The 12,565-nt window shown below is 52.2% G+C and overlaps 1 protein-coding gene across 4 annotated transcripts in view; it reads right to left on the minus strand.

The window, feature by feature from the left end:
* Positions 1-11,875, minus strand: part of VDAC1 (voltage dependent anion channel 1) — a 34,549-nt gene extending 22,674 nt beyond the window's left edge. For 2 of the 4 annotated variants that reach the window (XM_025386999.1, XM_025386998.1), the window contains exon 1: positions 11,408-11,712. The gene's annotated coding sequence lies outside the window, so the exon portion shown is untranslated. Of the gene's footprint in view, positions 1-2,618; positions 2,641-11,407 lie in introns of those variants that run through there. The other 2 variants (XM_025387000.1, XM_025387001.1) reach the window with 2 other exon arrangements.
* Positions 11,876-12,565: the final 690 nt, after the last annotated feature.

The following is a 12,565-nucleotide window of genomic DNA, read 5'->3' on the forward strand; positions in this document are numbered from 1 at the left end:
TTTGTTGACAGAGGATCAACAATTTAGACCTCTCCTCCTCAGCATCCCCAGGACTGAGCCCACGCCCAGAACAGAGTAGGAGTCAGGAAATATTTGCTTAATGAATAAACTGTCAAAGACACATTCCTATGAGCCAATGACTTTACTGAATTTTAGGACTGTTGCCAATAAAACATATCCTCTTACAAAATGCCAGCTACTAGGACATTAAATGCGCCAAATAGAAATAAGAGCTTTTCGGGCCGGGCGCGGTGGCTCAAGCCTGTAATCCCAGCACTTTGGGAGGCCGAGACGGGCGGATCACGAGGTCAGGAGATCGAGACCATCCTGGTTAACACGGTGAAACCCCGTCTCTACTAAAAAATACAAAAAACTAGCCGGGCGAGGTGGCAGGAGCCTGTTGTCCCAGCTACTCGGGAGGCTGAGGCAGGAGAATGGCGTAAACCCAGGAGGCGGAGCTTGCAGTGAGCTGAGATCTGGCCACTGCACTCCAGCCTGGGCGACAGAGCTAGACTCCGTCTCAAAAAAAAAAAAAAAAAAAAAAAAAAAGGAAATAAGAGCTTTTCATGGGAACATCCTTTTCCATGTGGCTCTGATTTCATTCATTCAACAAATATTTATAGAGTACCTACTACATGCCAGGATGGGCCCAACTTTTCACAAAACTTTTGGACTTTATGGAAACCCACTTCGTATTTCTCATAGAAAATACAGTAAAACCTAACCAATTTGGCAGCTGTTCACGTGGAAAAAACCCAAATACATCCTACAAATAAATTAATTTAAACAAACATTTTTTTTAAGCTCCAGTGTAACTTTATTTTCAAAACCAACCATCAAAGGACTACTTGGGATTGCTGCATATCACTAAGTCAATCAACAAACATTTATTAAGCACCTCAGTGCTCAAGGAAGGAGAGTAACTCAAATAGTCTTTGCCCTGAGGAGCACACTGCAGTCCTGGAAGGCTTTGCTTTGGCATGCTGTATATGCTGTGTACACAGGATTAATATCCTCATCTGGGACTGTACACTGTGTGCTCTGCCCAGGAGCAGAGGGGGTCAAACATGAGAAAGCCTCATCTCCTGCACCTTCTCCATTCCCAGAATCATTAGTCTCAACCAGAAGGACCATTCGTTTTAAAATACAGTATACCTAAATTATCAAAATGCATCTGCATATACACCATCTGAAGTTACATGTATATATACTCACACAAGTAAACACATGTATGACTTGCTCCTGGTGAGTGGGAGGGAGCCTACTAAAAAGTGGTTCAAGTGATCCTGGGGGAACAATATAACAAATGGAAGTTGCATTCTTGGCCAAAGCTTTAACTTCAAAGGCATTGCAGGAGGCCACAGACTCACTGAGTACGATGTTGCAAAAGAAACAGTATAAACTTCTACAATTTTAAATTGTGAAGTTGTGGTCCAGGTCCTACTTTACTTTTTCCAGATGCTTTGTTAATTTTATCCCAGCTCACTTTTGTGTCAGAGCAGCGACAGAAGAGCAGCAAGCTGTTTACTCTGTCCTATTTTTGTCGCTGCTGTGTTATTTCTTGCACATGATCAGGCTGGAACCATGGACAGGTCAGCCCACATTAGGATCAGGATAGAGCGATGAGGAGGAAGAACCATTTTACACTGCCCACCACTGGCTCTTTCAAGTCTGGGGGCTCCCCTCTCCCCACCTGTTCCTCCCTCCCAAACTAACCCTGTAGGTACATCCCCCTGGGATAGACCAGGAAACCATCCACCAGATCCTCAAGAAATATCCTTTGCCTGACCCCTTCCTAGGAGAACAACTCTGGATTGAAAGCTGAGGCAATGTAACCCCAGGCAGACACAGAACATAACAGCAAATGGCCCAGAACATTCTCCACCTGACAGGGTTAACAAACCATCAGTGAACCAAGCACCCCTCTTCAGTGCTATCTCTCCCAGCTGGGCTACAAACTCAGCTCGGGGTGGGGGCTAGGGAGACAGGAGGAGAAGCAGTCCCGTGGTACTATCTGTGGGTCAGCTAAGACCTCCCTGGACCTTAGGAGCCAGAGCCTTCCCCACGACTCTCCCCTGACCCCACAGAAGAGATGCCTCCCAGACACAGTAGCCTTCACATCTGGACTGGTCCCCGCTCAGGATAAAGACAGAACACTCATCCACTTAATGTTCCCCAAATGCCCTCTCTCATCACTAATCCCCAAAACCCAACAAGCACAGCCACCTGTCAAAAAACACCCCACCCACAGCAAACATCAGCCTAAAGTACAAGGCCACTAAGGAGATTACCACCCAAGGACAAGGGACTCAGACAGCAGAGCTCAGAAGAGCAGACCGGACCCCTCCTGGGGCCTCTGGGAGCTCCAACACGGCCAAGCTCTTTTGGGGCTGTGGGGTCCCACAACAACCACGTAGTTGGTACCAGCAGCACACAAGTGAACTTGCTGGTTCACTAAAACATATCCTTATCCAACACCTCACTGTAAACATGCTGGATGCTGGATGCTGGGTTTCTCTTCTGTGTGTCATGCTCTCTTCCCCATCTTGAACACAGACAATGAAGCATAATCTCCCCCATTCTGGACCCCCAGGTAAGCATTCTCCCCAGCACAGCACCTGGCAGGGAAGACGCACAGAAACCGCTGGCTAAATGGAGTCAAGTCTACTCCTGGGCCTGAAGTGACACCACCGAGGACAGCAAAAGGATGACTTGCCCTTTCACTAAAGGCCCCCAACTGCCAGGTAGTGGTAGCTTCCCCTCCTGCTTTTTGTGCACTTCAGCCCATCCCCCGCTGCACTGATCTGACGGAACTAAGGAAGGCCCGAGACAGTTCGGCCGCTCCCTAAGAAGTTCAGCTTTCTTACAGCTACAAACAGCACCCCCAAAATGCCCATTTTTACACAGCTCTTGAACCCATTTCAGAGATAATCTGCATTCGTTTTCTAAGGCGAGGACTGGAGGAAAGAAAAGTCGGCAACCTGCTTTCACTTAACACCCTGCCAGGGCGCTGACTTGAAGGCTGGACCCTGGCCCCCACCTCTCCCAGTCACTCCTTCCACCCAGATCTGCTCTAAATCGGAGTCTGTACAGTTGGCTACTGACACACAGCTGTCTCTGCAGCATCCAACCCCCAGGGGCCATCACAAGCCAAGCCTCTGGAGGCTGCGTATGAAGCAGGGCAGTCTGACATCAGCAAAGCAGCTAGCCCTGGAGAGACAGAAGTCAGAGGGCGTCCGGCGTCCTGGGGGAGACAAAACCACAGGCCTCTCTGCCTGACTGATGGCTTCAGGGCAGAGCCTGGGGGCTTCGTTCCCACTGGTTGGTAGGAAAGAGAGGGATGGGCAGGGCCAGGCTGAGCAGACCCGCCTGTAGTCACTGAAGACTTTGAGAAGGACCAGCAAGTCACGCCAGGATACAGGAGTCCCTGGTTCCCCTCCACAGCCTGCCAGTCTACCTACCCAACCTTTCCTTGGCTGACCTTGAACAAATTATGCAAGCCCCATTCCAGCTGAGGAATGAAAATCTGGCCCATACTGGAAGCTCAGAGGGGAAGGATAGTGTATCTATCACCCAGCGCAGACTGCATAATACTTACGTAACCTCTGTCTTGGGGGTACACATCCTTCCTGGCTCATCAGCTGCATGGCAATGACAGCTGCTCTGCTCACTGTGCCCCCACCCCACCCTACCTCATACACCTACCCCCAAATCACACCTTTGAACTCAAAGCACCCCAGAGCCTGTCATGCATAAATTTATCCAAAATATGGAAAAAGCTATGTATATAAAGATGCTAAGGCCTGGCTGGCACATAATAGGCATTCAATATAAATGTGTTTGATGAGTGAATGAGCAATGAGCATCAAAGTATTATTGAGTAGTAGGGGAAAAAGTAGAAACTTGGAATCTGACAATAGGAACTTATTATAATGTAACCAGGAAGAGCGAGCTCCCTCTGCAGGGCCACTGTTGCAGCACCACCAAGAGAGTTGGGGAGACCCTCGACTAGCAATGACCCCCACTCTCTGCCTGCTCCCACCTGGGCCTAAGGAGAGCTGAACTCAGGTTGAGGGGACCAAGTGCCTTCAGAAGCACTAGTTAACTCTGACCTCAATACCATGCATGGATTTTATTCTAACGGCCACCAAGAGCCACTGTTGAGTGACTGCCACATCTGTGTTTCAGAAGCTTACTTAACCAGCAGACTGGCAAAAACGTAAATAATATCCAGTGTCAGTGAGGGTGTGGAAAACGGTCGCTCTCATTCATGCCAAGTGGGAGTACTACAGGTACACTCTTTTTGGAAAGCAATTAACCCAGCATTAATCCTAGTGGCAATTCCACTCCTAGGAAGCTGCTCCACTGTAGCAACCAAGGCACTCGAAGACGTGTACATCAGGATGCTCACTGTAGCAGTATGTGTAACACAAAACCCAGAAGCAAACTAAAAGTCCATCAAAGGGAAAATGAATGAAAAAGAAATTAAGGTACTATACTTGCAAACTAAGGCGTACCACATGGTAATCAAAAAGTATAAGGTGGGTGGCTCATGCCTGTAATCCCGGCACTTTGGGAGGCTGAGGTGGGTGGATCACTTGAGGCCAGGAGTTCGAGATCAGCCTGGCCAACATAGCAAAACCCCATCTGTACTAAAAATACAAAAAAAAAAAAAATCAGCCAGGCGTGATGGTGCACACCTGTAATGCCAGCTACTTAAGTGGCTGAGGCATGAGCTTAAACCAGGAGGCAGAGGTTGCAGTGAGCCAAGATCATGCCACTGCACTCCAGCCTGGATGACAGAGCAAGACTGTCTCACCAAAAAAAAACAAAAAAGAATAAAGTGGATGTATGCGGTGGCACTAAAAGATAGCTATGACACAGTTAAATGAAAAAAGTCAGAAAATTTGTAATTCCATGTAATTGGAGGAAAACCTTTTACACATCTTTCTATGTTCATGAATGGATGGGAAAGCACGTGGAAGGATACAAGCCAATCTGCAAATTGGGGCTGGCTTAGATATGCTTCTGGAGAAGGAGGTTTAGGAATGGACTTCAAATCGAATTTTCATTTTTTTGTTCTGCTTCAATATTTAAACTATTTGTGTATATTGATAATTTGTTTAAGGATAAAGAATTTTAATACAAAAATTAGCCAGATGTGGTGGTAAGCGCCTGTAATCCCAGCTATTTAGGAGGCTGAGGCATGAGAATCATTTGAACCCGGACCCAAAGGTTGCAGTGAGCCGAGATCATGCTACTGCACTCCAGCCTGGGTGACAGAGCTAGACTCCCTCTCAAAAAAAAAAAAAAGCATTTTAAAAGCCAACCACTGTGCCTGAAATTGAGCTGTGTTGTGTCCCAAGTCATGTTCCAAGGCTGCTACAGTAGCCATGCCAGAAGGCTGCCTAGAATGTCCATACAGATTGCAAGAACAGATTTAAACTACACTGAGATGGAAGAGCTATCAGGCAAGATCCGTCGGGGCACATTTCACTCCCAGGTGACCACTAGTGGCTTGGCCACTTTGCCAGAAATCATGAGCAGGGCGGAGCTCCCTAACTTCAGTGTGCACAAGAATCACCGGAGGCACTTGTTCAACAAGAGCCTGCCAGAGGAGGTGGAACTCCTCCTGCCCTACCTCTTAGCCTGTGCCTAACAGGCAGGGCTGCCCCCAGGTGCCACTGAGAAGCAGCAGCTCAGGGTGGTCCCTGCACTAAGCACCCACCAGGCCCCCATCTGGTAGAAATATGCTCTTTTCTCTGCAGAGGCTCCCTCAAGAGGATTCAGGCATGTGCCGGGCATGGTGGCTCATGCCTCTAATCCCACACTCTGGGAGGCCGAAGCAGGGGGATCGCCTGAATGCAGGAGTTCGAGACCAGCCTGGGCAATATAGTCAGACTCTGTCTCTTTTAAATAAAAAATAAATAAATAGTAATAATAGAAGGATTCAGGCAGGCGAGCTTTGCATCCCAGAAGAGCCAACAACTACTGCAATGGTTGATACAGGGAGCAGGGTGCCCATGGGTCTCCAAGACTCAGCTAAAAACAGCTGGGAGGAAAGGATTAGGCCTAAGGAAGTTGTTACAAGGAATAAGTGAAACAGGCAGAACAGCGGAAGTATCTGGCATGGAGTTAAGTGTTCAACAAATGGCAGTGGTAACCATAATCCACTATACTGGATACTCTGTCTGCCCCTCCAGATCCATTCTCCTCCCTTTCACCCTGCTCTGTGCCCCCAGAACTGATCATTATGGACTGCTATCCATGGGTTTAGGATTGGGCTTAGCCTATCAATGTGAGGTACTTGCAGAAGATGACAGTTTGGGGAAGAATGAAGTCGGAGTAGTCACCCCGAGTCTCCCTCCCTGCTGGGCCTCAGATGGGTAACGACTACCTTCCTCTACCCAAGGCCACAGCTCCTGCCAAGAAGCTCCCTCTCTTGTAGGCCTCAGAGTGTTAACAGACCAGAACTGACACCCTGTCCACAGCTTTGCAAATGATGTCTTCATTAAACTCTTTTGGATTACCAAGTGTAAGTGTGCACCAGATCCCTGCAAGGAACCTAACCAACAGAGCAATCACAATCATCATCACCATCATTGCCATCATCTTATGATTCTGCTGAGGAAGAGAATACTATGGAAAAGTCTCTGGCCCCGCTGTTTCACCAACACCATTCTAGGTGGTTTGTCAGGGCACAACTAGGCCAGCCTATAGGAGGGGTATCAGACCAGCCAGGGATCACAGCAACAGCACCTCTTCCTAGCCCTGAGGACCAGGAAAAGCAACTTCCCCAGCAGAAGGCAACCCTAGCTCTAAAAGCCAACGTGGGGGCGAACACAGTCAGCAGCTCGCTCACACACACACACACACACACACACACACATACAATCCAGCACTTTCTCTTTCTTGCCAGGAAGAAACAGCCCAGGGGAACAGTTCCTGGTTCGAGCTCCAGGATGCTGGCAAAGGCCGATGGCCCTGTGCTCTGGTAGCAAGTCTGTGTACCCAGTGCAGCTGTTCTCCCCTCCATCCTTCCACAACAGTCGCACAGTGGGCAGTAGAGCTTTCCAGGGGTAGCTTCTATTTTCAAACACCCTGGCAGCTGGGCCACCACCAGCACAGCTGAGTTCCATGCTGAGCTCCTAGGCTCAGGAGAAGGTTGCTGACTCAGGGCAGCCTGCCCACACACCTATCAAGGGGAGATGGCCTGGGTTGGCAGCCAGTACACTATGGTCTGGATTCCAGGCATACTTGGGGCTCCTGCCTGACCTCAGGCACCTCAAGTTCCCTGGAGCCTCACTGCTTGGCCTGACCAGGTGGGCTTGAGACAGACAGTGGTTGGCCAGGTAGCCTCGGGAATCAAATAGATCTGAGTTCTAACCCACCCCACCACTTTCTAGATATGTGAGCTTGGGCAAGTCGCAACTTCTCCACTCCTTCTTCTTCAGCTCTAATATGGAGAAAGACAGCCTGGATTGGCGACACTGCGAGGACTGAATCAGCTCGTTAATATACACTTGGTACAGTGGCTGGTGCATGGTAAGCAGGGAACACACACAGTATTTTATCACACGTTTTCATTTTGTATATTTATTATAATAATGGCTACTGAGCATGTTCAAAAGGTCACCCTGAACCACAAGGTCCAGAGTCCTTCATGTCCATAATGAGGCATTGTTTAGCTGACCAGGTCCTGGAAGAACGCCTCCCACCAGATCCCAGGGAAAACTGACCCTTATAATAGACACTCAGCACCACTGTCCTTGCAAGAAATAGAGGTGACTCCATTGTCCACTGCCAGTTGGCCCACACTCAGTCATGCACAAGGTCACTCTGATTGGTGTGGAAGAATAATGTCTCCCATCTGAACACCAATTTTGACTTTCCAAAAGGCATTCACATCTATTAGCACCTTGCAAGGGTCCCTTGGAGGGCAACTGCAATGTGAGAGCACCACCATTCAGATCAGGCCTTCAATCCCAACTCCACTCCTGCCAGGCTGTGTTACCTCAGAGTGGTTACCTCACCTCTCTGTGCTCGTTTGCTGCCCTGTGAAATGGAAACACACTACCTCTCTCCCTGGGTATAGGGTGGTGAACTCAACATCACAGAACATTCGTTGAGCCCCTAGAAAGGTGCTGAGCAAGCCCTCAATCAGCAATCACTGTGATGATGACAATCATACTTTTATAGCAGAGAAACTGGGCCAGGCGCAGTGGCTCACACCTGCAATCCCAGTACTTTAGGAGGCCGAGGCAGATGGATCACGAGGTCAGGAGTTCAAGACCAACCTGGCCAAGGTGGTGAAACCCCGTCTCCACTAAAAAATACAAAAAAATTAGCCGGGCAAGGTGGCGGGCACCTGTAATCCCAGCTGAGTAGCGTGAGGCAGAGAATTGCTTGAACTCGAGAGATGGAGACTGCAGGGAGCCGAGATCATGCCACTGCACTCCAGCCTGGGCGACAAAGTGAGTCTCCATCTCAAAAAAAAAAAAAAAAGAGAGAGAGAAAGAGAAACTGAGGCACAAGAAAGTGACTTGACCTGTATGAGACAGACCCTGTGCCTCATTAGACCTGTGGTGTGGGCCCAAACTACTCTCCAGTGCTCTTTGCAGCACAGTTCTGAGTAAATAACTTAAAGTCCCACTCATCCCAAATCCCCTGAGTACGCGGTAAAATGGAGAAATGTGCCCAGACCCAGCTGAGAAGCCCACTGGTCACCTTTCTCAGTGGCTACCACAGGAGTCCATGGAAAACCCAAAGCCGCAGACTACAGAATCTTGGAGCACTGGGAGGTGCTGCCTCCAGGCTTGGGCTGGTCCTCAGCCATACATGCGCCTCTCTGTCACTACCACTGAAGACACTGCACCATGGGAAATTCCATCAAGGGCGAAGTGGACTTCAGTGCTTCAGGAGCATCTTCCTGGTAAGGGTGGAGGGTGGAGGCCCTTCACCACCCCAACATGTTCACTGTCCACACTCGCCTAGTGTTCAGCAAGGCCAGGGGCCCACAGGCACTTCATCCCTGTATGGTCTCCCACTTTCTATGCTACAAATAACCCCTGCCTACAGCCCCACTCTAGAATAGCAGAAATAAAACTAAATCATCAACAATGAGTAGTCCCCACTACCCAGAGGCAGGCACCCTACTCTGGACAACCCCAGCATAAGCTGTCCATCCACCCACCACGAGGGAAGGGGTAACAGACCCAACACCTTCTGTAGAATCCCAATCACCCACGTCACCCTCCCTGCAAGCCCAGAAACACCAGTTCAACAAGTTTCCCTCGGGACTTGGAAAACCAGAGAATGAAGACAATGTGTTTAAAGCACTTATTTCAAGAGACTATACAGTCTGTTACAGTTCTTTAAATACCTGTGACTCTCTTCTAGGTGAGGCTGTTTTCCACAAGTGAGATGTGTGTGTCCCTCAAAACGATGTCCAGGACCGGGCATGGTGGCTCACACCTGTAATCCCAGCACTTTGGGAGGCTGAGGTGGGTGGATTGCTTGAGGCCAGGAGTTTGAGATCGGCCTGGCCAACATGGTGAAACCCCACTCTACTAAAAATACAAAAATTAGACAGGCGTGGTAGTGTGTGCCTGGGATCCCAGATACTCTGGGAGGCTGTGGTGGGAGGATTGATTGAGCCCAGGAAATAGAAGCTGCCATGAGCCAATATGGTGCCACTGCACTCTGGCAACAGAGCAAGACCCTGTCTCAAAAAAAAGAAAAAGAAAAAACGTTTAGGATCAAAGGACTATGGTCTGGGCCTGCAGCCCTTCACATGCCCATTCAAAAATTCCACAAATACCTAATAAGCACCTACTATGTACCATGTACTGAAATAGTAAAACTCTGTCAATAAAGGTGGGTGGATTCTGATACAAGAGTGCATTTACCCCCACAGACCCTTCTCAAGCACCTACTGTGTGCCAGGCAGCATCACGCCAGGCACTGAAGACAAAGTAGCACAGGGCCTCAGTGCCTCAGTCTGACCCTTAAGAGCTGAGTCGGTCCAGAGCTGGGGTGGGCAGAATGCAGGCAGGCCCTCGGTAGTCTGCCTTGGTCTTCCCCTGCCTCAGTGGAGAAGTTTAGGCAACAGAGGAGCCCTTTCCCTTATCTCCCCAGGAGAGGAGAGGCTAGTCAAGGGGACAGGGACCCCGGACCGATCAGGCCTCTAAAACAGGGTCTGCTCCTGCAATCAAGGTCTCCACATGCAAACTTACTGCTCGAGCTTGACAATGTCGATCTGTAAACTTACAAGACTTTTCATAAATTAACGTGAAAGTTACTCAATACCTGGTATACAAATGCTTGTCAATAATAGTGCAAAAATGCTTAAAAACAGGAGCTACATTTATTGAACACTTTCCACAACGCCACGTGTAGCAAAATGGTCTGCAGGGGATGGGCTGGATTCACCCAAAAAGCCCCAAGGGTGTCAGGGTTTCTACTTAGCCCTTCTCCATACCGGCACTGTTCTAAAGGTTTCATGTTAATTAATTCATTTTATTCTTCCCCAAAACTCAACGAAAGAGAGGTATAATTGCTCCCATCCTACAGATGAGAAAACGAAGGTCTGCGATCTTCCCAGCTGTGTGACCTTGTACAAATGACTAGGACTGCCGGCCTCTGATCCAACGTCAGGCTCCCAAATGCACCTCCGCGTTTGGCAAATGAATGAACGACCGAACCAGGAATCACTCCTAAGGCCAAGAAGGCCACATCCTTCCCCGTGGGGCCTCCTTTTCCTAGGCCAAACCTCCAGCCCAGGCCCGAGCTCCGGCCTCTACGGCCTAAGTCGACTATCGGCCGGCGGGTTCCGCCCTAGAAGGCTCTGGCACAGGCGGGCGGTGCCGGGCGCCAGCTTCTGCGGGCGTGGGCCGGCCACGACGCGTGGGCCTGGGGACGCGGGGCCACGGTCGTCACGTGAGCTCATCCCCGCGGCGGCAGCGTGGCCGGCACCCGCCTGCTGGCCTGGTCCAGCGAGCGTGGGCGGCGAACGGGTCCCCGCCGGATCCACGCTGGTGGGATCCAGGGCCAGAGGGCCCCGCCGGGGAAGGTCACCTAGACGCGCGGCCCGCCGGGCCTCCACGCGGTCGCCCTTGCCCTTCCGCCCGCAAGCTCGGGCCGCCTCTCGCCGCCAGCCGCAAGCGTCTCCGGACCCTCGGCCTCGCGGTCCCCAGCCCGGACCCGTTCGGCGCCCGCCTGCGCGGCCTTCTCTGCCCGCCAGCTAACCAGCCAGGCCCGCGCCGGCCGCTCGGGCTCCCTCCCCGGGGCCGGACTCCCGAGGCCCCTCGCCCGCTCCTCCCTCAGCGCCTCCCTCTCAGTTCCCCAGGGGCCCGGCCCCCGCCGTCCAGGGCGCAAGGGAGCCAGGGTCCTTTTCCGCTGCGCCTACCTCAGAGGCGGTGGCGGCGGGCTCGGAGGCGGCTACGGCGGGGGCTGCGGCGCGGAGGCAGGGAGCGGAGCCGAGCAAGCGGCGGGGCCAAGGGCGGGGCGGCGCGGACGGCGGCGGCGCGGACCCGCCTCCCCTCTCGCGCGCCGGCTCCGGCGCGCTCCGCCCCCAGGCCCCGCCCGGGAAAGCGTCCGGGCTGGGCCGGGGTCCCCGTCCCGCTCGCGAGTCGCGTTCTTACCCTTCCGGGCCCCGCGGCCCCGGCAGCAGACACGGGAGCCTGCGGGCGCGTTGCGGGCGCGCGGGAGGACTTGCGTGAGCCCGGGCACGGGGAGGCGCGGTACTGACGTGTGCACCGTGTGTGCGTGCGCAGGGACACGCGGGTTCTTGCTGGAAACCTCGGCCCCAGTGGCAGCGCTCGGGAAGGGGGAGGAGGCCTTCTGATTCTCTGAGCGGTGGCCCCGAGGTCCCTGCGCTAATGGAAGACGCGCGGGGCTTCTGGGCCTCCTGGTCGGCCTCCGCGCTGCTAGATCCCGCGGGAGTTGATGTGGCCGGCGCTGGACTCGAGCCTTGCCTGGGTGGACGAAGTGACCCCCGGCCCCCCATCAAAGCCCGGGTGGGCCCCATCCCCCGAGGTCAGTCTCAGGCCCAGCGCGGACACTGGGCGCTGGGGGCGGCGCAGATACTGAGTAGCAGCGGCGACTGTTGCTCCAGAGCTCCGCGCTCCGGATACAATGTGTCTGGCGCCTCCGACCCGCCCGCATGGCGTCTAGACAATCGCGGAGAAAACCCCTGTGTGCCGATTTTGCACCGCAGATTAGCGATTTTCTCCTGTAGCAAAGCTACTAACAGCCAATTTCCATGCATTTGACAGGCAAAATAATAAAATAAAACGTGAATTGGGTTTTGCGAGGCTCCTGCTGGGTCTCTCGGCGCGAGGAAATCACGCCGGTTCTGGCCGGCCGGCCGGCTGAGGGCACCGCGGGGAACACGCGACCAGCCGGGGCCTGTGCTCCTGTGGGACCCAGTTAGTATGTGTTGAGTGAACGGTCACCTTCTCCTTGCTAGGCCTAAGCGAGTGGTCTCGTTCACCACTGAGTGTTCCCTGTGTTCCGCGCGAGGCCCACTTGAAGCGGGTTTCGAGAATTAATTCGTAGATGGACG

Source organism: Theropithecus gelada, chromosome 6, assembly GCF_003255815.1.
Source record: "Theropithecus gelada isolate Dixy chromosome 6, Tgel_1.0, whole genome shotgun sequence".
In the NCBI taxonomy this organism is placed as follows: Eukaryota; Metazoa; Chordata; class Mammalia; order Primates; family Cercopithecidae; genus Theropithecus; species Theropithecus gelada.